The 24,488-nt window shown below is 39.3% G+C and overlaps 1 pseudogene; it reads left to right on the forward strand.

Moving 5' to 3' along the window:
• The first annotated feature begins 16,708 nt into the window (after positions 1-16,708).
• Positions 16,709-17,995, forward strand: LOC125937051 (transmembrane protein 59-like; annotated as a pseudogene).
• Positions 17,996-24,488: the final 6,493 nt, after the last annotated feature.

Below are 24,488 nucleotides of genomic sequence, written 5' to 3' on the forward strand. Positions count from 1 at the left end.
AGGGTCGGCTTCCCTAACTGTGGGTTATTCAAGGGTCAACTGTGTATGTTACTGTTGTTTATTTCATTAGGTTTCATGATCATGTATGTATCTTCTTCACTGTATTTCCCCAGAAGTCTGTTGTGTTTGTGTAGAGGAGTGTTACGGGGAGATTAACATAATGGACGGATTAGTGGCCAGAAGAACTGGAATCAGAAAGACTAATAAGGAGGGAATAAAAATACAAAGGAAAAGATGGATGGAGTGAAGGTTTTTTAGTGTTACTAGAGATAAGGAAGGAGGAATAAGAAGGGAGGATGCTGACTGAAAATTCAGGAGCAGGAACTTATTTAGAGCAGAAAAGAAGTTTATTATTAGACATGTTGATTTTGAGGTGCTGATAAAATATTTAGGAATGGCCAGCAAGTAGTTAGAAATACTGAAGAGGAATTTAGCAGAAAATTGGAAGTTAGATAGATGTGGCTACCATCCACATCAAACTATCATAAAGGGTCAGATGTCAGATTAGCCTTACAAGTTAGAGCTCTTATTCAGTGTCAAGCTTTGCTAATAATCTCAAATTTCAAGAAATCAAGTACAGGGGTTGCCTAATACAATTTAGTGACTATGCAGGTCCTTCCTTTCTGTGTGAGACATAGTCTTTGCCCCCAAATAAAAGATGAGGTCTCTAAATGAGGTTTGCAGACCCTACACTGGGTAGAGAACACTTAAGCTATGAAACATCTCAATTTTTTTTTTTTTTAAGCACAAATCATCACAGGGATTTTATGACATTTTTTGTTAGAGATCATGACTTAAATCCACAGATCCTAGGGTTTTTTTTCCTGAATTATAATTAACATACAGTATTATATTAGTTTCAGGTGTACAGTATAATGATTTAACAATTCTATAGAGGGGCGCCTGGGTGGCTCAGTCGGTTGGGCGTCCGACTTCAGCTCAGGTCACGATCGCGCAGTCTGTGAGTTCGAGCCCCGCGTCGGGCTCTGGACTGATGGCTCAGAGCCTGGAGCCTGCTTCTGATTCTATGTCTCCCTCTCTCTCTGCCCCTCCCCCGTTCATGCTCTGTCTCTCTCTGTCTCAAAAATAAATAAACGTTAAAAAAAATTAAAAAAAAAAAAACAAAAAAAACCCCCAAAAAACAATTTTATAGATTTCTCAGTGTTCATCAAGTTAAGTGTACTCTTAATCTCCTTTATCCATTTCATTCATTCCCCACCTACCTCCTCTCTGGCACAGATTCTAGTTTTATTTACTGTAAATGATCCTGAAATAAGAATATCCTGCTAAAGGAATTTTACAGATAAGGACACTTTTCATATAAAATCTCTAGTCAGTTCCAGGAAATCCAGTAATCAACAGGTTTACATGGACATTAGACAGGGCCATCTACCTTCTCACCTTGGGAATCTCCCCCTGGTTATAGTGAGAGAATTGGACCATAGACCAGCCCTTTTGACACCTTCTTCTTCTCACATAAACTCAGTAATTGAGGTTTGGAATGGATGAAAAATTGAAAGGATGGAATCTATAGAGAAAAGTAAAATAGTCATTGAGAAAAAGGAGAGAGAGAGGAGCCAGGAATGAAAAGAGAGAGAGATAAAGAATATTCAGAGAAGAAGAATGAGTTGGGTGTGGCTGGGGAGTTTAGTTTCCTCTCACTCTCCAGTACCCTCTTTTTCCTCAGTAAGAGAATCAAATTATTATTTCAGAGTAAAGACTATATTTCACAGGCTCCCTTGCTGCTAAAGATGATCATGTGACCAAGTACCTGCCAATAAAACCCTAGGAGGAAACTAATGAAAGTATGGAACTTACTTTGCTAAAAAAAAAAGAGAAATACCTTTCTCTTCACCTTTCAAAATCCTGTAGTTTAGAATGCAGATGTAATGGCTCCAGCAGCCATCTTGGACAATGAAAATAAGGCTTGCACCGTAGGGATGGTCGGCCTGAGAGCTGGAAGAATAATGGGCCCATGGTAGCTCTGGGCATACATACCAGCATTGGATTGACTATCTCTACACTTCTCCTAAATGAGATAAACATAAACTTCCATCTGATTTAAGTCACTGTTTAAGGAGTTCTGCTCCTACGTAACTGGGTACCGAGAATGGCTCAATATCAGCTAGCTCTAAGTACATTTTGTCTTCTACCTTATGCCCATCTTTTCAAGACAAGTTACATTGTCAAACTGCATGAACGAGATATCAATATTCTTTGGTATATTAGTACCTTAGTAAACATCTCATCTGAACAATTCTAATTTAGTCTCTACCACACTTCTGAGGATTTTTTTTTACTTGACTTTCAAAGTGCATCCTCTGTATCATAGGCAAGTTTTTCTTTTTATGGATAAAACTTGCTTAAATGTTTTTTCTGGCTACTGTGACATGGAATATAATAATAATATACTACGCTATTAGTTCTAGGTAATCAAGTATTTCTGTATACTGTAATAAATAGTTTAGAAGTGTGATTTTATTTAATCCTCATAACCCTATGAGGATTGTGGTAATATTGTTCCTGAGGGATACTTGTCTAGTGAGTAGTCAGCATGCTACTCAAAACCAGGCTGGTTTGATTTCAGAGCATGGGGTCAGTACGCTACACTTACGTGATCTCTTCCACCTTTGTATTTAAAGTGACAAAGTCATGGATTGAAGGGATACCTCTGAGTGATAGCAAGATGTAACTACCCTATCTGGTCTTTTCTTTATCCCCTCTATGTGTACTAATGTACAGAGGAGTATTTGAGGACAGGGACTCCACCTTTCAGCTCCATCATAATGAGAATTCTATCTAGGCTCACAGAGTGTCTGTGTTTTTGCCCTTGTCCCCAGTGCTAAAAGGCAACAGGTAGGATAGTGGATCCAATAGATCTGTTAGCTTCCATACACTGCTAATTAGAAAAACCCCAAACAGGCCACCATAATGGGAGTTCTGAGGCTATGGATAGTAGAGAAGTGAGCACTGATAACTCTTTCGAAATTAGGGTCTCTGAAATGTTTATATCAGAGATCTAAAATTAATAGATGGTTTGTTTGGAGTAGGCTTGCAGAAACACAGGGTTGGAACAGTTCTCAGTATATGGCATTAATATGTATTTCTACAACTCTTTGGCCTTTTTACTTAGGAGGTGGGCCAACCAAAGTCTTCCCTGAATTTCAAGGAATAATATTTGGAGCATCAGTAAGGAGTAAATAACCAAATGAGTACATTTTGCTTTTTAACAACATTGAAAACATATGGGACAAAGATAGGTCATCTTCTTCTGGAGATACCCAGAAATTTACAGAATCCTTGAATTAGAACAGGCATTTGAATTTTTGTTTCATTATTTTTGGAATCCATCAAGGTATAATGTCTAAAGGCTCTTAAAATGGCAGTTTGTAAAACAAATCATACCTCATCCTAGGTGTACCTCCAGACGTTTAAAAGAACTTTTTGAGCCCTAGGGGGAGACCAGGCCTTCAGATGAATGTCCTCAGGGGTCAGTCAGTGTATCCATTGCAACATATCACCAAACCAGGTAAGAACACCACCCCCCACCCAATAGTTAGAGTGCAGTGACATTACATTTGCTTAATGTAATTGGCATTCATTGCATTGTCACCTGTTTATAACTTAGCAGAAAGCCCCAACACATGATCTTCTTTCCAAGTATTACTGCGGCTCCCTGAGGAAGGTCTAGGTTTCATGAATCTCTTCTTGGTTTTTGCCCATCTCGTCAGCCGGGTGTCTCACTTTCATAGTCTTTATCAGCTGTTGCTAGAGTCTGTGGGCTGTGCCTCCCCACAAGGGGGCTCCAAATGGCCAGCATGTTGTACGGACTTGTCGGCTTGTCGGCCTTTCAGAGTCCTTCATCAGGGGAGAGAGAGAAAGCCCTCCCTCCTCAGTCTGAGACCAGGCTGCATGCATTTTCTTTGGCAGAATTCCCTCCTTTGACCCACTTATACTGCTTCACTAATATTTCTGAAAACCTGAGTTTTTTCAGTCTTTAATGAGTGGGACACCAGTAGTCCACCTTATGCTCAGGAAACCCAATTTCTCCTTTTATCCAACATGAGGTAAAAAGCAGCTGGTCCTAATGTGTGCTGTTGATTATGTGCTCTTCAGTAAGGAAATACATGGGCAGAAGTATACACACACACATCTACCAAAAATAAACAGCTGTTTTTTTAGGGATTGTTCATAATCCACATTTAGGGTATGTCTGTTGTGGGAGGAGAGGACACGGACTGGAAGGACACAAAGATATGTCAAATTACATTATGAAAACCAAATTAATCTCAGTCCAGAGCATTAGCAGTAGGGTAGTGTCTTCTCCATGAGCAATGGACAAGAGTGGGTATTATATATATTTTATATAAATATATATGATATATATACTGAAATAAATCATATATGTACTTTATATATATCATATATAATTTATTTTATATACTGTGATAGGTTGAATAATGGCCCCAAAGATATCGAGGTCCAAATCCCAGGAACCTGTGAATTCTACGTTATATAAGAAAAGGGACCTTGCTGATGTGATTAAGTCAAGGCTCTTGAGATAGGAGATGCCCTTGGATTATCCAGGTGGGCCCTAAATGTAATCAAAGTGTGCTTATAAGTGGGAAGCAGAGGGAAAAAAGATGATGTGACCATGGAAGCCAAGATTGGAGTGATATGCTTTAAAGATGGAGAGGGGGTAACAAGCCAAGGCCTCTAGAAGCTGAAAAAGTCAAGGAGATTAATTCTCCCTTCAGAGCCCCCAGAGGGAACCAGCCCTGCCAACACCTTGACTTTAGCCCAGTGAAACTGATTTTTGGATTTCTGACCTCCAGAACTATAAGATGCCACCAAACTCTCCTTAGGGTTGCTGCTTTGAGTCCACCTTGGAGACATTACATTCTACTCCAACCTGCATATGCTTCTAGAATCAGCTTAGGAGAACTCCAGTGTAGGTCTTGCTGCCTCTCAATCCCAGGCTTTCGACTCTGGACTCCCTCTCCTGTTGGAATCCTGGCTCCAGTTGCCAACCCTGTACTGTCACGCTAAAGATGCCTGCCAAGTTTTCCTTGGGGGACGTGGCATTTTTGGGGAATGAGATCATTATTATTTGCGGTAAAATGAGATATTTGGATTACCACTGGATTTCTTTACATTGTCCTCTCCATACCGCTTACTACAATGGAGATATTCCACAGGAATTGACAGCCTAAGTCCTCTTCTCAGAAAAGTCTCCTTCATGGTTTAAAGAAAACCCATCTCTTCCGCATCCTTTATGGCTTGGAACAGGAAGAAACCAGCTGGGGAAAGGCAGATCAGCACTGCTGACCCCTTCTTCCAAATTCTTTCTGAGCCATCATCAAGAATCACTTTCCTGGAGAACTTAGCTCATTTGGACTGAGAACACTTCTGCCTGGTGTGTCCCTCTGGAAGCATTTTATTCATGCAGATAATGAGCAGAGGCAGCCGCTGGCTTGTTTCCGTGCTTAGCTAATACAAGTGCTGTGTTGCTCCCCTTCCATGCTTAAGCTTCTGCCAGAAGGGCGATATCTCTGGGGCTCACAGAAGAAATGTCAAGAGCTGTTCAGCCCAGATACTATGTTTGCAGCTACCCTCTCCAGGGCTTATGGGTGTTACAAAAATTAAACCAATTTCTTTTGTTTTTTGTACAAACTTCTACTTTATTTTGCAGATTTAAAATCCAGGGATTCTATAAAAATCGTCACTGCAGTTGGTATCGTTGTTTTTACCATGTACCATTACTCTTTCATTATTTATTTACCAAATATCTATGTAATGTTTACTATGTACTAGTACCATGGAGGCGTTGGGGATTCCACAGTGAATGGGACAAAATTCTAACCCTCATGGGGCTTATTATGGTCTAGACAAATCCATCAAACCAGCAAATAAGAGCATATGCATAAACATGCAAGTTCTGACAGTGGTAAATATTATGGAAAATATAGAGCAGAATAAAGTCCAGCAAGTGACAATTCATGGAATAAGGCAGAAAGGGATTGGAGGTAGTTAGGCTGGGGGATCAGAGACTGCTTGGCTTCCTAGAGACTTGAAATGAAAAGCCAGCTTGGCAAAGAACTGGGAGAAGAGCTTTACCAGTTATGATCTAGCAAGTGCAAAGGCCCTGATGTAGGAGCAATTTTGGTGCGATGAGAAACAGCAAGAGGCTAGCATGCCTGGAATGAGTAAGGAGGAAACGACCAGGGTTGACTGGTGAGGAGGTCATACACCAGATCATACAGCACCTTGTAACAGTGTGAATTTTATCCTAAATGTGAGGGGAGTTTGCTGAAGAGTTTTGAGCAAGGAATTCATGTGGCTTTAAATTAGGATTTCAAATTAGCCACTTTGCCCACTGCACTGAGAAAAGTCTAGGGAAGTGGGCCAAGTTTGGAAGCCAGGAGACAAGCTACAAAGCTTTCACTTGCTCTACTTTCTGGAAGACTTCCATTCCACAGATTCCATTTTCACTTACGTTCCCTTATTTGTAATTGCTAAGAAGATTCTTTTGGTTCTCTTCATATTCCATTTTATAGAACTCTTTTCTTTTCTTTTTTTAAAAACATATATTTATTTTTGAGAGAGAGAGAGTACATGCGAATGGGGAAGGGGCAGAAAGAGAGGGAGACTGATGATCTGAGGCAGGCTCTGACAGTGCAGAGCCCGATGTGGGACTCGAACTCACCAACCAGAACCATGAGATCATGATCTGAGTGGAAGTCAGACGCTTAACCAACTGAGCTACCCAGGAGACCCCCTTTTCTTGTTTCTGACATGAAATTCTTTCTCTTATATTTCAGAGGATATTAATGTTATTTTTTGAGGTCCTATTTTCTCTGAATTGTCTCTGTTACTAACAAGTGTGTTTTATTTTATTTACTTACGATTGCTTTTTTTTAGTGGCTAACAGCATAGATTCAAGTTAGATTGCCTGGTTAAAATAACAGCGTCCCCACATACTAGATGTGTGAACTTGGGCAAGTAACGTAATGTCTTCATGCTTCAGCTTCTTCATCTTTTCAGTGGAGATAATAATAGCATTAATACAAATGCTGGTGTCGGGGTTAAATGAGTAAATGCATATAAAGTACTTAGAACAGTGCCAGCTCCTAGACGGGCTCAATTAGGGTCAGCCCTCACTTTTTCTGTTTGGTTTGCTCTGTTATATTGGATGTTTTCCTCACATGTCTGAAGGTTCTTGCCTGTCTGTTCAAACTCAAGACTCTCAGCAGCCCCAGGAGACCTGATTTGATAAAGTCAAGCAGATTTTCTTTGTGATTTCAACTGCTCAGGGCAAGGAGCCCACTTGGGCCGCCAGCTTGTCATTAAAGCCTGGGAGAGCTTGGAAAGTTCTATTCCTTATCTTTCCCACCTTCTTACTCATGAGGCTGCCATCTGCCTGTGGGAGAGCAAGTCAAGTTTCTTATTTTCTCTCACAGTAAGCTACTACCTGAGGGAGGCACCTCATTCTAATAAGTCAATTTTCATAAAGAAGATAAAATTCCCCTATCTATCATGTTTGTTCCTTGTTGAACTATCATGATAGTTTTTCTCAGGATAGTTTCTCTCCCAGACTCTGTGAATAAGACAAAGTGATAGGATGAAATACAGAAGATGAGTTTGGGGACATGGACTCAGTGGTAGCCCAAGCTGTGCCAGGATCAAATAAAGCATATTAAGAAGAGAAGGTGAGTGATGTAGCAGGATGGGCCAGGGGTGAGGTGGTGAAGGAGAAATTATTTGGAAAGTTTTATTTGCTGAAAATTTTGTAAATTTGGATTGTGAATATCCTAACTGTGAAAGAGAAGACCTTGCAATAATATGTCTCAGAAGGCTTAACTCTTGATTTTGCTGTAATTCAGAGTAATAGACACCTACAAAGCTTGATGTCTTATCAATATCTACCTGCCAGACCAAAAAACTTAGGCACAACCCTAGCCAAGATCACTCCTGGTCCATGATGACCTGTAAGACACCAACCATCAAATGGTTACTTGAACAACTGAACACTTCAATGGCAAAAAATGAACATCAACACATCAACTCTTATCTCTCTATGTGAACAAAAATTAATTTCAGATGGATCAAAGACTTAAAAATATTAGCAAGAACTATAAGGATTCTAGAAGAAACAGAATATCTTCAGAATCTTGGGGCAGAAACAGATTTACTAGGACATGAAAACTATAACATAAAATAAAAATTTAAATTCAATTCATCAAAATTAAATATTTATGCACATTTGAAGGCACCTTTACAAAAATAAACAGGCAAGCAAGCACAGACTGGGAGAAAATATTTGAAATACGTGTATCAGAAAAGGACTTGGGTAAAAATATGTAAAGAGCCCCTAAAAATTAACAATAAAATGACAAACAGCCCAGTAAAAAACGACAAAAGACTTGAACAGATACTTCACAAAAGAAAATATACAAATGGCTAATAGGCACATGACAAGGTTCTCAACATCATTATCATTTAGATATCAGGAAAATGTAAAATAAAACCAGACGATGCTAATTTCCACCAACTAGAATGGCTAAGGTAAAAAATTGGCAAAATGATACATTAGCAAGAATGTGGAGAGACTGCAAGTCTCATACATTGCTGGTAGGAATGTGAGATGATACAACCTCCCCCAACCCAAGATGTTGACTTCTGGGTCCTTATCTATAGTTTCCCAGAGAAACGATCCCTCTAAATACCTCCACTGTCACATTCTGGACTATCAAGCATGTATAAGCACACAGCTGTATATGAGTGTTGTGCCCCTATGCTACACACACAGAAGGAAGTATGTCTTAGTTACTGTGTATTTGCAGACAAATACATTTCCATAAAAATTTAACCAAATTTACGGTGTCAATTTCAAGTGAAGCTGACTATGACCGCATTGCCTTTCACCATTTACTCTATTTTCTCCCTTTCAAACTAGATCGTGATCTCTTCATTTCTGAACCTACCATAGTTCCCAGATTATAATGAGGCACAATAATTACGGGTTTGGTCACTTTCATGTGGAACCCACATAAATGGCAGGAAATAAATTGGTTAGAAATGTCACCTGCTTGTATTATTCACTTATTCAAAAATATTCATTGAATTGTTATTTTCTGCATGTTAATTTAATAAGACCTTGGGCTGTTGGAAGAAAGACCACATATCCACCATCTCTTAACTACCAAGAAGAACAGAAACCAGTAATTAGAAGAAATGTGTTTTATGTGCAATTTTATACTCAAATGGACACTGTAACTGTAGCTGGAATTGACATCATATTCTAAATAAGGGACTAGGTAATTTCTGTATGAAATGTAAGACTGGTGTGAAAATTAAGTGCTCATCAATAACACTTCTAGGGAACCATTTCCTTCCAAGGGGCCATTTGGTTTGCATTCTGGGTCACTGCTGAGTTCAAAGCTTGAGAAATTTAGGTCATAAATTCCTGTATTCCATATGACTTGTTTTACTTCAGGTTTCAGAGTTGGAAGGGATCTTAGAGACCACCTGGTCCAATCCCCCCCTTTTTTGATTGAGGAAACGCTCCAGGGAGGTTAAACACAGACAAAGACCACACAGCTAGTTAGACTTGGGAAACGAATCTGGTCTTGCAACTTTTGGTTCATTCTTTTTCCTCTGCTTCAAGCAGGTAAGATGAGAAATCCTGGGAACAGCTTATTTTGGGGGGCTTTGGGGGACAGAGTGTCAGCTTTGGGGAGAGTAGTTTTATTACAAAGCTTCCCAGAAGCCCTATTCCTCAGAAGCAAACTGCACATGTTCTTTCCTCCTGCCATGGACTCCAGTCTCCTGTGCACATTTAGGTCAAGTGGTGGCAAGGGGGTGTTGGATACTTGGGGGTCTAGAGAAAATGAAGTTCAGCAATTTATTTCACAGAAGAGGAACTGAAACCAGAGAGGTTAAGCAACCTTATTCTTTTTTTTTATTTTTAAAGCAATCCTTCTTCACCCTCCTTCTTAGTAAGAACTAATTCTGTTGAAGCTGATTTTGACAATTGCATTTAATCATGATCTCTGGACTATGTGCCTTATTGTCATGAGGCTCTCATTTTACTGATTGATAAAGCAGAAAAACAGAGAAGTGGTGTACTCTGATGAGAATTCTGGCAGGAAATGAGATGGCCATTACCACTTGTGGTTCTCCTCTTTCCCCTCTCTGCAAGGCTCCTTTTGAAATCTCGCATTGCCTTCCCATGGAGTAATTTAGCAGAGCTTCATTTAAATTGTGCTCATTGGCATTAACTTTCATAACGAAGAAGCATATTCCCAACTGGACTGGAACAAAGCCTGTGGTTACTTTGTGCCTTCTGCACTGTGTCCATTCCCTGGGGGCCCTGGGGGGTCTGAATCCATCATCAGTCAGAGTTAGAGCAGAGGAAGGAGGTGACTGGCAGGAGCAGGCCATGGGTTCAATAGAATAACACAATATGTGCCCTGATGCCTAGTATTCAATGTTTGCAAGCGCCTGGTTTCATTGCAATATTATCACGAAGCATAATACAGCAAGTCATTTGGTTCAAAGGTATCAAAAGGCCTTGTAACTATTAGCCAATCTAATGAGCTAATGTTTTAGTCTGTTCTTTTGTTTTAAAATGTGAATATTTCGTATTAATTCCAAACAGATATTTGGTCATTTGTAGGAATGTTACAGGAGTAGAACCTTCTGGAATTGACATCGGACTGACTAAATGAAAGGCCCTTTGAGTCACGCATCCTAACTAGTAGTAATTACTAGTAATTACAAGCTCAAGGTCAGTAAGACATGCTTCTCAGCCTCCAATGGGGTACAAGTAGGTATTCAGCAGGGAACTATGCTGTTCCCAACACACCTGACCTGGCCTGGGCTCTGTTATGCAGGTAAAGAGTCATTTCACTGTACTGAGACCCTCAGGGGTAGAACATCTGGGGAAAGAAGCCAGTTCTGTAATATTGCTGAGTTTGGGGAAGGTCTCTAATTGATTCAGGTGCTTAGCTGAGGACAAAGCTTTCCATAAAGTGATGTCCTCTCTGCACCTGACCTGTGAGTCCTTAGTGTGGCTTTAACCAGCAGGAGCAAATTAGTGAGCCTGACTCCCTGTTGGGGCAGGAGGGTCTCACTCTTGTTTCTCATGAGGACCTGGCCTGAAAATTTTTGTCTGGGTGGACATAATAGCTCTGGACTGTTGTATAAATATGCTATTGAAATTTGAGGGGCCAGGAGCAAATAACAGAGGAGACCAGACCTTCCTGGGTCATTGGTATGTATGGTTCAGGCCACTCAAGGTCTCTGGGACCCCTTGATCAGTAATTTCACTTCAGTCCTCACAGTTTTAAGAATTCTCATACTCTAGGTTAAAGCTTTCATTAATATGGCCCCTTCTATTATTTTTCAGTAAAGCCCCTTCCTTAACAGATATAAAAGAAATGTTTCCTCCCTATTAAAAAAAATTGCACCTTGATCCTTTCCAAGAGATCCCATTTTCCTTGTACAATACAGATGAAATCAAATAATACATATGCACTCATAACCTCTGACCCTCCCTCTGAGCCTCCCCTTGCCCATAAGGAAAATTCTGGAAATTCTAGCATGATTAACTTGATACTTTTCCTTTGATCATGCTCCTCCCACTCTCCTTATCCTTTCTTCTTGCTCCCTCCCCTTCTCCTCATGGTCATTTTTATTCATATGAGGATCTAGTTTATGAGAGAACAGAAGAAATGTTAGCTAGAGAATTTATAATGGAAGTGAAAGGAAAAAGCCAATAAATCTAAGAATGAGGTGAAGTACCAGAAGAACCCAGTAGGGCAGATGTCAGAGTTTTAAGTTGGGAGCTGAGTGTGGGAGACAAAAATATTCCCAGGGAGAATGTTGCATCTATATGGAAGATACTGAGGATGGAAGAACTGAAGAGAGAGTAGGCTTAAGATGTTTGAGTCTGAGGTATCCTGGGTGGCTCAGTCGATTGAGCGTCCGACTCTTGATTTTGACTCACGATCCCAGGGTCATGGGATTGAGCTCCGCATTGGGCTCTGTGCTGAGTGTGAAGCCTGCTTAAGATTCTCTCTCTCCCTCTGCCCCCTCCCCTGCTCTGCTCTCTCTGTCTCTAAAAAACAAAACAAAACAAAACAAAACAAAACAAAACAAAACAGATGTTTGAGTCTGGACTAAGAAGGTGGCTCCTCAAGAGTTGGAACAATGTTTGAATTAACTTGAATTGTTTTTAATGACTATTTACTTGTCTAACTGTTTTTCTTTGAATTTGGTGCTATTTTTGGAGTTTGGTTCACTGGTTGGGAGAAATTATATTCATGTTCTTTAAAAAAGAAAAGCATAGTGAACCTATCTTTGCCCCAAGTGCAGAAACTCTGTCTGAAGAGAGAAAGGACATGTTTTCCAATAAACAATCAGAAGTGTGGCCAGTGCCATTGTGTGCAGGGACACCCTGCTTCACGGCTGTTGATGATACTTCTCTGAGTGTGCAGAGGTGCAGTTCCTGGCCAAGAACCAACGCATGCCCTTGTCAACCTGCCCCTCCTCACCTAACTCCTCTCCGGATGGTACTCCAAAGACTGCTCCAAAAGAGTCAGTTAATCTAATACAATGTAGAAAAAGAAAAATATCAAGGAAAATTTACAAAATTTTTCAAAATATGTTTTAAAAACCTGGTACTCTGAGGGGCACTTGGGTGGCTCAGTTGGTTAAGTGACCAACTCTTGTTTTTGGCTCAGGTCATGAACTCATGGTTCGTGAGTTGGAGCTCTGTGCCAGGCTCCGTACTGACAACATGGAGCTTGCTTGGGATTCTCTCTCCCTCTCTCTGCCCCTCCCCTGCTCATGCCCTCTCTCTCTCAAAATAAATAAACATTAAAAAAAAAAATCCAAACATCGTACACTGAAAAAGAGACATAGGGGAATCCACAATTATAGTTGAATATTTCAACACTTCACCTGTAGGAATAAATAGAACAAGTGAGTAAGGATATAGAATACCTGAACAGTGATATCACCTAATTTTACCTTGTAGGGACGCCTGGGTGGCTCAGTTGGTTGGGTGTCCGACTTCGGCTCAGGTCATGACCTCACAGTTCGTGGGTTCGAGCCCCGTGTCGGGCTCTATGCTGACAGCTCAGAGCCTGGAGCCTGTTACGGATTCTGTGTCTCCCTCTCTCTCTGCCCCTCCCCTGTTCACACTCTGTCTCTGTCTCAAGAATAAATAAACATTAAAAAAAATTAAAATAAATTTTACCTTGTAAATAACCATAGAAAAATCCCTCGCAAAAACAAAATACACATTCAGCTGTATATTGATCATTCATCAAAATAGACAATATTCACAAGAAACTTAAAAAATTCTAATTATGCAAAGCATACTCTCTGAACAAGTTGAACTTAAGCTAGAAATAAAAAAGTAGAAACATGCCTGAAACATCTGCAAATAATTGAAAATTAAACAATACATTTTAAATAACCCGTGGATGAAAGAATCACAAGGGAAATTAGAAAATATTTTGCATTGAATGAAAATAAAAACACAACAGTAAAAGCAGTGCTTAGCAGGACTATATAGCATTAAATATTTATTTTGGAAAGAAGATAAAAAGTCTTAAATAGATGATTTAAATTTCCATCTTAAGAGACTGAAAAAGAAGAGCAAAAGTAAGAATAATAGGAAATAATAAAAAATAGGAAATAACAACATTAAGAGCAGAAGTTAATAAAACATAAAACAAAATACAATAGAGAAAAATCACTGAGAATCAAAGAAACAGTATCTTGTTGCTGTGAAAAGGCACATAAGTCACCCTGACATTCTCATCGGGGCTCTGATTTGCATGGGTCCATCATAAGCGGATTTTGACAGATGTTTAATTTTGTTACCATTCCTCCTACAGATTCTATTCTTAGGGGATCTGTCACACCCATGCAACTAATTGAGTTGTTGAAAGGCTATCCCTTTTCTCTGTGTGCCAATCAGTTCAGTATTAGCGTCCCTCTATAATACTGGCCAAGAGGAATCAGACGCGGACAAATCTTAACCACTTTATTGACCTGAGAGATGGTCTTGGATGTCATATATAGTGAACAGCTTTAGAAGTTACCAAACACCCAAACTTACTTTTTAAAAGACTTCCTTTTGAAGGGATTACATGTAAAACCTGACTGTTCTATATTCTATTAATGACTTCACAGACATTTCTTTTTTTTATTTGCCCAACATTATTTAATCAATTTAATTTGCCAATCACAATAGCAGTTTAGGCACATCCAAAGTCTGTTGCTGGTAAATAACAATTTTAATGAGAAAGTGTGCTACATGAATTTATATAATTATAAAAATAGTAAATTTATAAAAATTATAAAAATAGTTAATTTTTCCAAGTCAGTCTATAGCTATGCTTACTTACATGGCTATTGAGAATTCTGTGGACTTTTCATCTATTAAATTTTTATTGTTATTAATAATTATTGATATTTAAATATATGTGTATTTCACAGACATTTCAAACTTCTCACATCCAGATGGACCTTTGGATGTCCTCTCTCCCCACTCCCAATTTGTTTGGCTCCCTGTCTTCATTATCTCAGTAAAGGACATTAGTAAACACCTACTGCACTGTGAGAAAGAGGACACCAACTTGCTTTCTCCTTCTTTTTCTCCCTCCTTAAGTTCAACAGCAAGGCTTGTGTCTCCCATTTCCAATATAGGTCTGGGATCTCTCTCTCTGTTCCCACAGCCGTGGCTGTGATCCAAGCCACCATGATTTCCCCCCTGAGCTAGGACAATAGCTTCCTTAGTGGACTTCTCATATCCCTCCTTGTCTTCTTCCAGTCTATTTCCTTTAAACACACAAATCAGGTCATGGTACTCTCTGCTTAAATCTCCACATGGCTATACAATGCACTTAAAAATACTTGAAACTCCTAATTATGGTCTACAAAGTCCTGAATGGTCTGACATCTACTCATATCTCCAAACTGATCTCAATCTGCTTTTCCTTTAGCCAACTGTGTGCAGGTATCATTGGCTTTTTCTTCTCTTCCTGGAGCATGTCAAGTGATCTTCCAGGGACTTTGGCAATACTATTCTCTGCCAGGAAAATGCTCTTGGCCATACCACTGTTCTTGATAATATCATCTTCCAGGTGAATGTGTCAGCTCTCCCAAAGAGCAGTCCTGACCATTTTAGGTATGTTCACTTCACTCCCACTCTCATAAGTACCCTTTCATATCACTCTGTGAGCCCCCTCCTCACACGGTTGATAAGTGCCATGACAGTGGAAGTTCACACCCATTTTGCTCATTATTGTATGTGTGGCATCTGGCCAAGTATCTGGAAACCAGCAGTTGTTTGGTAAAGACTTTAGTGTCTTCATGCCTATTGTTTCCTGTATTGAAGAACCCTTCCTCCATCTTCAGAAATCCTGCTACTTCACAGCAGTCCCCTGGACTCTGCTCACCAGTCACTTACCCAGAGAGGTCTTCCCTGACCACCCTGTAAGCCTTCCCATCATACCTACCCATCACTCTCTTTTGCCTCGTTAGCCTTCATTATCTTTGTTCTTACCACTTGATATTTTGTGAATTCTCTTGTTTATTGTTGATTATCCATCTTCCCCTAGGGAATGTGACTCCACAAAAGCAGTGACTTTGTTTAATGCTGTAGCTCAGCACTGAAAATAGTGCCTAGAACACAGTAGAGACTTGATAGATATTTATTGAGTGAATGAATGTACAAAGCCAGGCAAGGCCATGCTAAATTCCATAATGAAATGATTTTGAAGAGTAGAAGATGAGTTGGCATTGAGACCCAGTTAAACCGTAAGCATTTGGGGATTTAAACCCCTTTCCTTTGCTTCCTGGCTTCACCCCTGTGCTGTAAGAGGAACAAAGGAAATGATCCAGAGTATCGGTCTCCTCAATTCTTTCTAGTATCCAGTGTATTTTCCCTTTACTTTGGCAGCTCTGTGTGAGTGTGAGTTTTGCATTCATCTTTTAGCTGCTGGGAAGAAAAGATAAAGTGAATGAAAGAATGAACATTTAAATGAGTAAATAGGAACGTTCTCAGTGGATGCTTGAAGATGTGTATCGGTCATCCCGTTGGAGAGTCACAAATGGCCTGCAAAGCATTGTTGAAATTATAAACAAGATTCTCCCAAATCTGGTACATGACAGATCTATAGTATATCTGTAATAAAAATACATGTTTTAAAAAAGATATGTCTTTGAAAAACCCAGAGATCCTTATCTATATTTATCTCAGGACTCCTTCTCCCATATAGAACCTAGATCATTTCAATGTATTGCTATTGGTATTTTTCAGAAGGTCACTCACAGGGGATTAAGCTTGGGTGCTTGTGCATTGTGCCATTAATTGAGTCCGTACAGATATTTTGGGTTACTATTTGTCAAAACTGAAAGATTATTTTCGATAATCAAGAAGCTTATCTTAAAAATATTAATCTGTTTTTCAAAAAAATTCCTGATTTAAAAGTTATATGAATATATATAAAATGCATGTTTAAGAATACATATATACATATATACACATATACACACAGAGAGAGACACACAAATCAATTATAAAAAGCTGTTGTAACAAATCAACATGTATTTGTGGTTGTGAAACTTGATTGTAAAACACATATTAACTTGCTTTGTAAAGAATGAAGGGTGGTCAGAGGGAAACAAAATGGCAGCGCCAAAGGGGAGCCTCTGGGTCAGGGCCCAATTGGGGTTCCCGCCACTGCTGCTGCTGACCATGGCCCTGGCAGGAGGCTCGAGGACCACTTGGGCTGAAGTGTTTGACTCGGCCTTGGGTGATACTGCATTTTATCACTGGGCTTGTCAGTTGACCTTCCTCTTACGTATTTACCCCAAGGAAGAGGAGTTGTACGCATGTCAGAAAGGTCGCAGGCTGTTTTCAATTTGTCAATTTGCGGATGATGGAATTGGTTTAAATTGGACCAAAATGGAATGTTGAATCTGCATGTAGAGAAGCACATTCTCAATCTGGTAAGCAATATGCTTGACATCTTGGTTGCCAGGACCAGCTGCCATTTGCTGAACTGAGACAAGAACAGCTCATGCTCCTAATGCCAAAAATGCATCTATTCTTCCCTCTAACTCTGGTAAGGTCACTCTGGAGTGACATGATGGACTCTGAACAGAGCTTCATAACCTCTCCATAGACGTTTTATCTTCAAGCTGATGATGGAAAAATAGTTATATTCCAGTCTAAGCCAGAAATCCAGTATGCACCACAGTTGGAGCAGGAGCCAACAAATTTGAAAGAATTGTGCCTACACAAAATGTCCTATCTGCAAACGAGAAGTTCACAAACACAAAGGAAGTGTCTTGAAGATGGAGAAAGTGATGGCTTTTTAAGATGTTTCCCTCTTAACTCTGGGTGGATTTTAACCACAACTCCTGTCCTCTCGGTGATGGTATTGCTCTGGACTTGTTGTGCAACTGTTGCTACAGCTGTGGAGCAGTATGTTCCCTCTGAGGAGCTGAGTATCTATGGTGACTTGGAATTTGTGAATGCACCGAAGCTAAACAGATATCCAGCTTCTTCTCTTGTGGTTGTTAGATGGAGAGCCGGACTATGAAGAAGCAGGGCCTCTACCTACAAAAGTGAATCTTGCTCATTCAGAAATTTAAGTGTTTTTTTTTTCTTTTTAAAGTAAAGGGTAATAGACATCTAAATTTCCATTCCTCATAGAGCTTTTAAAAATGGTTTCATTGGTAGGGTGCCTGGGTGGCCTAGCTGGCTAAGCATCCGACTTCCGCTCAGGTCATGATCTCACGGCTTGGGTTTGAACCCCTGTCAGGCTCTGTGCTGACAGCTCGGAGCCTGGAGCCTGCTTCAGATTCTGTGTCTTTTTCTCTCTCTGTCCCTCCCCAGCTCATGCTCTGTCTTTCTTTCTTTTTCTCAAAAATAAATACACATTAAAAATTTCTTAAATAAAAAAACAAATAAAAAATGGTTTCATTGGATATAGGGCTTAGACATCACTATAAAATGCAAATAAATTTACCCAAATCTGTGAAGACTGTATTTGCTGTAACTTTATCTGTAAGTTTTTTTTTCTAGTAATTTAAGAGATGGGTATTCGAGATCACATTTTTTTACTTATAGCTGTGGCTATTCTATTATTTACATTGTTTTTCTTTGTTTTCTTTCTTAGCCAAATTCTGTGAGCTGATCATTGCTCTTTCCCATCTCCTAGACCATGATACTGTCACTTTAGTTAATAAATTGAACACTCAGTAGGATTTGATGCTTCTGCTCAGAAATGGCCCACAAGCTGTATTTTGAAATTTAGCAGGAAATGCCCTTTTATGACACTAGATTTTCAGTTGTACTGATGGAAATCATTAAAATTTTATTTGAAAAAAAAAAGAGAACAAAAGGTTATAGGAAGGTATTATATTATGTGTGTATAATATTTTCCTAGATAGAAGAAACTACGTAAGTGTTTTGTTCTGTTGTCTTGCGTGTACTTTGACCCATGATTATTTGGACAGATTTTGAGTTATTTCCCTTGGTAGGAAATAACCAAGGCTACGCATCTGCAAGGTTTCAGGCCAAGGTCATGGATATAGCCTAGAGCCCTGAAAGCTTTTTCTTGGGGCAGCTCCCCTGAGGTATAAAGAATTTGAATGTAAATCATGCCCTGGCTAGCAAGAAGCCATCTCTTAGTCACTGAGCTGACGTGCCAAGGCCTCTTCTCTTGCCAGGGATAGGTTTGATGTGTAGACCTCAGGACTGTGGGTTCAGTATGCTGTGTGTGTCATTCAACACCATGCCATATCTTCCTTGTCATCATGCAAAATGAATAGCATGAACATTTTGGGAGCTGTGACCCTTCTGTCATTGAATGGTTGCTCACCAGCTTCAGAAGGAATGCACTGACATTAGCAAAATCCTTAAGGAGAAGAAATGAGGAAACCAAAGATGAGAAAACAGCAAGGCTGCAGAAATGTGAGTGCACACAATGCTAAGTGTCTCTCTGGATTGCTATTATTTATTCCTGAGGATCTTTCAAGAGGATAGAAACTGCAATAAAAAATGAGGGAATTTGGGGTTTTTAGCCTGAATAAGCAAGGCTATAGGTGCCATTTAGATGGCCACTTAAATGGGTCAGGTAAATGCGGATTCTTCCCTGCTCCCAAAGCCTGTAGAATAGATATAAACTTAAACTGTAGCAACCAGAATACACATTAACTATAAAACATAACTTTTAGGACCTGTAGTTCCCAACCAGGAGGTGCAACAGAATCATCCGGGATTCTTTTTCAGAATAAACCTGCCTGGACCTCATCTCAGGTTAACTTTTTTATAAGGTGGACTGGAGAATCAGCATTTTAGTTTGGATTTACCATTGGGTTGACCCCTCTACCGTTTTCATCTTTTGAAGCACTTGGTTCCTTGACAAGATTTTCCCAGTCAATGTGGACCTAACTTCCTTATTGGCTCACATGTGGCAGGAAGTTGGCCCACTACATATACCCAGCACAGGACCTGGTAGTGAGGGGAGAGATGATTTTTTTTGAAAGGCCAGCAGAGGGAGCTGCGAAACAAGTTTTCCTCTTGCCTCGTATTCCTGTGGCTGTGGATGTCGACAGGTAATTTTTCTCTCCCAGATTATAATTTGGAACAAATTAAATCAAGATCCGAATATTCTGGAATTTGGCAAGTGAGTGCGCCAGGTATTTCAGTCTCACTTTGCCTCCTTGAGCCAGCCATGTTGTCCTTGTCTCTGAGGGATACAAGCACAAATGTAATACACTGTGCCACTGTGGATGTCTGCTCTGCCTCATGACCCTCTTCGGGAGGGAGACAAAGACAGCAGAATCAAATTGGACTCTGGATTACAAGACAAAATGGCCAATACGTTTCTTTTCTCTTCAGGTTTTTTCCCTAATAAGTTAAAGAATGACTTTCTTAGGGTGATAGTGTTATTCTTTTTTGAGAGATGCCTTGTTGATGATCCTGACTACAAGCTCCTCCATTTGACCCAAAAAGGAAACAACAGCTAATTACTTGAGACAGAGAGCAGGTTGCATTTTTGCTACGTCTGAAGATAAGTGAAATAGGTAATTTATAAATGAAAAGGAGAATCAGCCACAGAATGGGAGCAAAAAAAGATAATAATTCAACCTAGCCTTACAATTGCAAAGAGAAACGAAGAAACTTTAAAAAAAAAAGATAAAACCTGAATTGCAAAATTCAGGTTGTGCTGAATGTGCTGATGAATAGAATCCATTCAATTCCTGAGCAAATGGAATAATAACAGTAAGCTTGTACTCATGGTAGATCTTCAGATTATTTCCTGGGTATTAGTGGGAAATGACCAGAACTAAATGGAACATAAGTATTATTTGAATCAGCATCCCTATTCTTTGGATGGTGAATGCAACAGTGATTTTAGAGTGAATCAGGCTAAAAATAGCTATAGGGCTTTTTTTTTAAATATGAAATTTACTGTCAAATTGGTTTCCATACAACACCCAGTGCTCATCCCAACAGGTGCCCTCCTCAATACCCATCACCCACCCTCCTCTCCCTCCCACCACCCATCAACCCTCAGTTTGTTCTCAGGTTTTTTTTTTCTTTTTTTTTTTTCTTCTCAGTTTTTAAGAGTCTCTTATGTTTTGGCTCCCTCCCTCTCTAACCTTTTTTTTTTTCCCCTTCCCCAATGGTCTTCTGTTAAGTTTCTCAGGATCCACATAAGAGTGAAAACATATGGTATTTGTCTTTCTCTGTATGACTTATTTCACTTAGCATAACACTCTCCGGTTCCATCCACGTTGCTACAAAAGGCCATATTTCATTCTTTCTCATTTCCACGTAGTATTCCATTGTGTGGTTTATAAACCACAATTTCTTTTTTTTTTTTTTAACCACTATTTCTTTATCCATTCATCAGTTGATGGACATTTAGGCTCTTTCCATAATTTGGCTATTGTTAAAAGTGCTGCTATAAACATTGGGGTACAAATTCCCCCATGCATCAGCACTCCTGTATCCCTTGGGTAAATTCCTAGCAGTGCTATTGCTGGGTCATAGGGTAGATCTATTTTTAATTTTTTGAGGAACCTCCACACTGTTTTCCAGAGCGGCTGCACCAGTGTGCATTCCAACCAACAGTACAAGAGGGTCCCTGTTTCTCCACATCCTCTCCAGCATCTATAGTCTCCTGATTTGTTCATTTTAGCCACTCTGACTGGCGTGAGGTGATATCTGAGTGTGGTTTTAGATTTGTATTTCCCTGATGAGGAGCGACATTGGGCATCTTTTCATGTGCCTGTTGGCCATCTGGATGTCTTCTTTGGAGAAGTGTCTATTCATGTTTTCTGCCCATTTCTTCACTGGATTATTTGTTTTTCAGGTGTGGAGTTTGGTGAGTTCTTTATAGATTTTGGATACTAGCCCTTTGTTCAATATGTCATTTGCAAATATCTTTTCCCATTCCGTTGGTTGCCTTTTAGTTTTGCTGCGTTTTAGTTTGTTGTTGCCTTTTAGTTTAGTCCTTTGCAGTGCAGAAGCTTTTTATCTTCATGAGGTCCCAATAGTTCATTTTTGCTTTTAATTCCCTTGCCTTTGGGGATGTGTCACGTACGAAATTGCTGCAGCTGAGGTCAGGGAGGTTTTTTCCTGCTTTCTCCTCTAGGGTTTTGATGGTTTCCTGTCTCACATTCAGGTCCTTTATCCATTTTGAGTTTGTTTTTGTGAATGGTGTAAGAAAGTGGTCTAGTGTCATCCTTCTGCGTGTTGATGTCCAGTTCTCCCAGCACCATTTGTTAAAGAGACTGTCTTTTTTCCACTGGATATTCTTTCCTGCTTTGTCAAAGATTAGTTGGCCATACATTTGTGGGTCTAATTCTGGGGTTTCTATTCTATTTCATTGGTCTATGTGTCTGTTTTTGTGCCAATACCATACTGCCTTGATGATTACAGCTTTGTAGTAGAGGCTAAAGTCTGGGATTGTGATGCCTCCTGCTTCAGTCTTCTTCTTCAAAATTACTTTCAGTATTCAGGCCTTTTGTGGTTCCATACAAATTTTAGGATTGCTTGTTCTAGTTTCGAGAAGAATGCTGGTGCAATTTTGATTGGGATTGCATTGAATGTGTAGATAGCTTTGGGTAGTATTGACATCTTAACAATATTTATTCTTCCAATCCATGAGCACGGAACGTTTTTCCATTTCTTTATATCTTCTTCAATTTCCTTCATAAGCTTTCTATAGTTTTCAGCATACAGATCTTTTACATCTTTGGTTAGGTTTATTCCCAGGTATTTTATGCTTCTTGGTGCAATTGTGAATGGGGTAAGTTTCTTTATTTGTCTTTCTGTTGCTTCATTATTAGTGTATAAGAATGCAACTGATTTCTGTACATTGATTTTGTATCCTGCGACTTTGCTGAATTCATGTATCAGTTCTAGCAGACTTTTCGTGGATTCTATCAGGTTTTCCATGTATAATATCATGTCATCTGCAAAAAGTGAAAGATTGACTTCATCATTGGCAATTTTGATGCCTTTGATTTCCTTTTGTTGTCTAATTGCTGATGCTAACACTTCCAATACTATGTTAAACAACAGCGGTGAGAGTGGACATCCCTGTCGTGTTCCTGATCTCAGGGGGAAAGCTCTCAGTTTTTCCCCATTGAGGATGATATTAGCTGTGGGCTTTTCATAAATGGCTTTTATGATGTTTAAGTATGTTCCTTCTATCCCGACTTTCTCGAGGGTTTTTATTAAGAAAGGATGCTGAATTTTGTCAAATGCTTTTTCTGCATTGATTGACAGGATCATATGGTTCTTATCTTTTCTTTTATTAATGTGATGTATCACATTGATTGATTTGCAAATGTTGAACCAGGCCTGCAGCCCAGGAATGAATCTCACTTGATCATGGTGTATAACTCTTTTTATATGCTGTTGAATTTGATTTGCTAGTATCTTATTGAGAATTTCTGCATCCATATTCATCAGGGATATTGGCTTGTAGTTTTCTTTTTTTGCTGGGTCTCTGTCTGGTTTAGGAATCAAAGTAATGCTGGCTTCATAGAATGAGTCTGGAACTTTTCCTTCCCTTTCTATTTTTTGGAATAGCTTGAGAAGGATAGGTATTATCTCTGCTTTAAATGTCTGGTAGAATTCCCCTGGAAGCCATCTGGTCCTGGACTCTTATTTGTTGGGAGATTTTTGATAACTGATTCAATTTCTTTGCTGGTTATGGGTCTGTTCAAGTTTTCTATTTCTTCCTGCTTGAGTTTTGGAAGCATGTGGGTGCTTAGGAATTTGTCCATTTCTTCCAAGTTGTCCAGTTTGTTGGCATATAATTTTTCATAGTATTCCCTGATAGTTGCTTCTATTTCTGAGGGATTGGTTGTAATGATTCCATTTTCATTCATGATTTTATCTATTTGGGTCATCTCCCTTTTTTTTTTGAGAAGCCTGGCTACAGGTTTATCAATTTTGTTTATTTTTTCAAAAAAACAACTCTTGGTTTCGTTGATCTGCTCTACAGTTTTTTTTAGATTCTATATTGTTTATTTCTGCTCTTATCTTTATTATTTCTCTTCTTCTGCTGGGTTTGGGGTGTCTTTGCTGTTTTGCTTCTATTTCCTTTAGGTATGCTGTTAGATTTTGTATTTGGGATTTTTCTTGTTTCTTGAGATAGGCCTGGATCGCAATGTATTTTCCTCTCAGGACTGCCTTTGATGCATCCCAAAGTGTTTTGATTGTTGTATTTTCATTTTAATTTGTTTCCATATATTTTTAAATTTCTCCTCTAATTGCCTGGTTGACCCATTCATTCTTTAGTAGGGTGTTCTTTAACCGCCATGCTTTTGGAGGTTTTCCAGACTTTTTCCTATGGTTGATTTCAAGCTTCATAGCACTGTGGTCTGAAAGTATGCATGGTATGATCTCAATTCTTTTATACCTATGAAGGGCTGTTTTGTGACCCAGTATGTGATCTATCTTAGAGAATGTTCCATGTGCACTCGAGAAGAAAGTATATTCTGTTGCTCTGGGATGAAGAGTTCTAAATATATCTGTCAAGTCCGTCTGATCCAATGTATCATTCAGGGCCCTTGTTTCTTTATCGAGCCTGTGTCTAGATGATCTATCCATTGTTGTAAGTGGAGTATTAAAGTCCCCTACAACTACCACATTCTTATCAATAAGGGTGCTTATATTTGTGATTAATTGTTTTATATATTTGGGGGCTCCTGTATTCAGCACCTAGACATTTATAATTGTTAGCTCTTCCTGATGGATAGACCCTGTAATTATTATATAATGCCCTTCTTCATCTCTTGTTACAGCCATTAATTTAAAGTCTAATTTGTCTGATATAAGTATGACTACTGCAGCTTTCTTTTGACTTCAAGTAGCATGATATATAGTTCTCTATCCCCTCACTTTCAATCTGAAGGTGTCCTCAGGTCTAAAA

Source organism: Panthera uncia (genome assembly GCF_023721935.1).
Source record: "Panthera uncia isolate 11264 chromosome A3 unlocalized genomic scaffold, Puncia_PCG_1.0 HiC_scaffold_11, whole genome shotgun sequence".
NCBI lineage: Eukaryota > Metazoa > Chordata > Mammalia > Carnivora > Felidae > Panthera > Panthera uncia.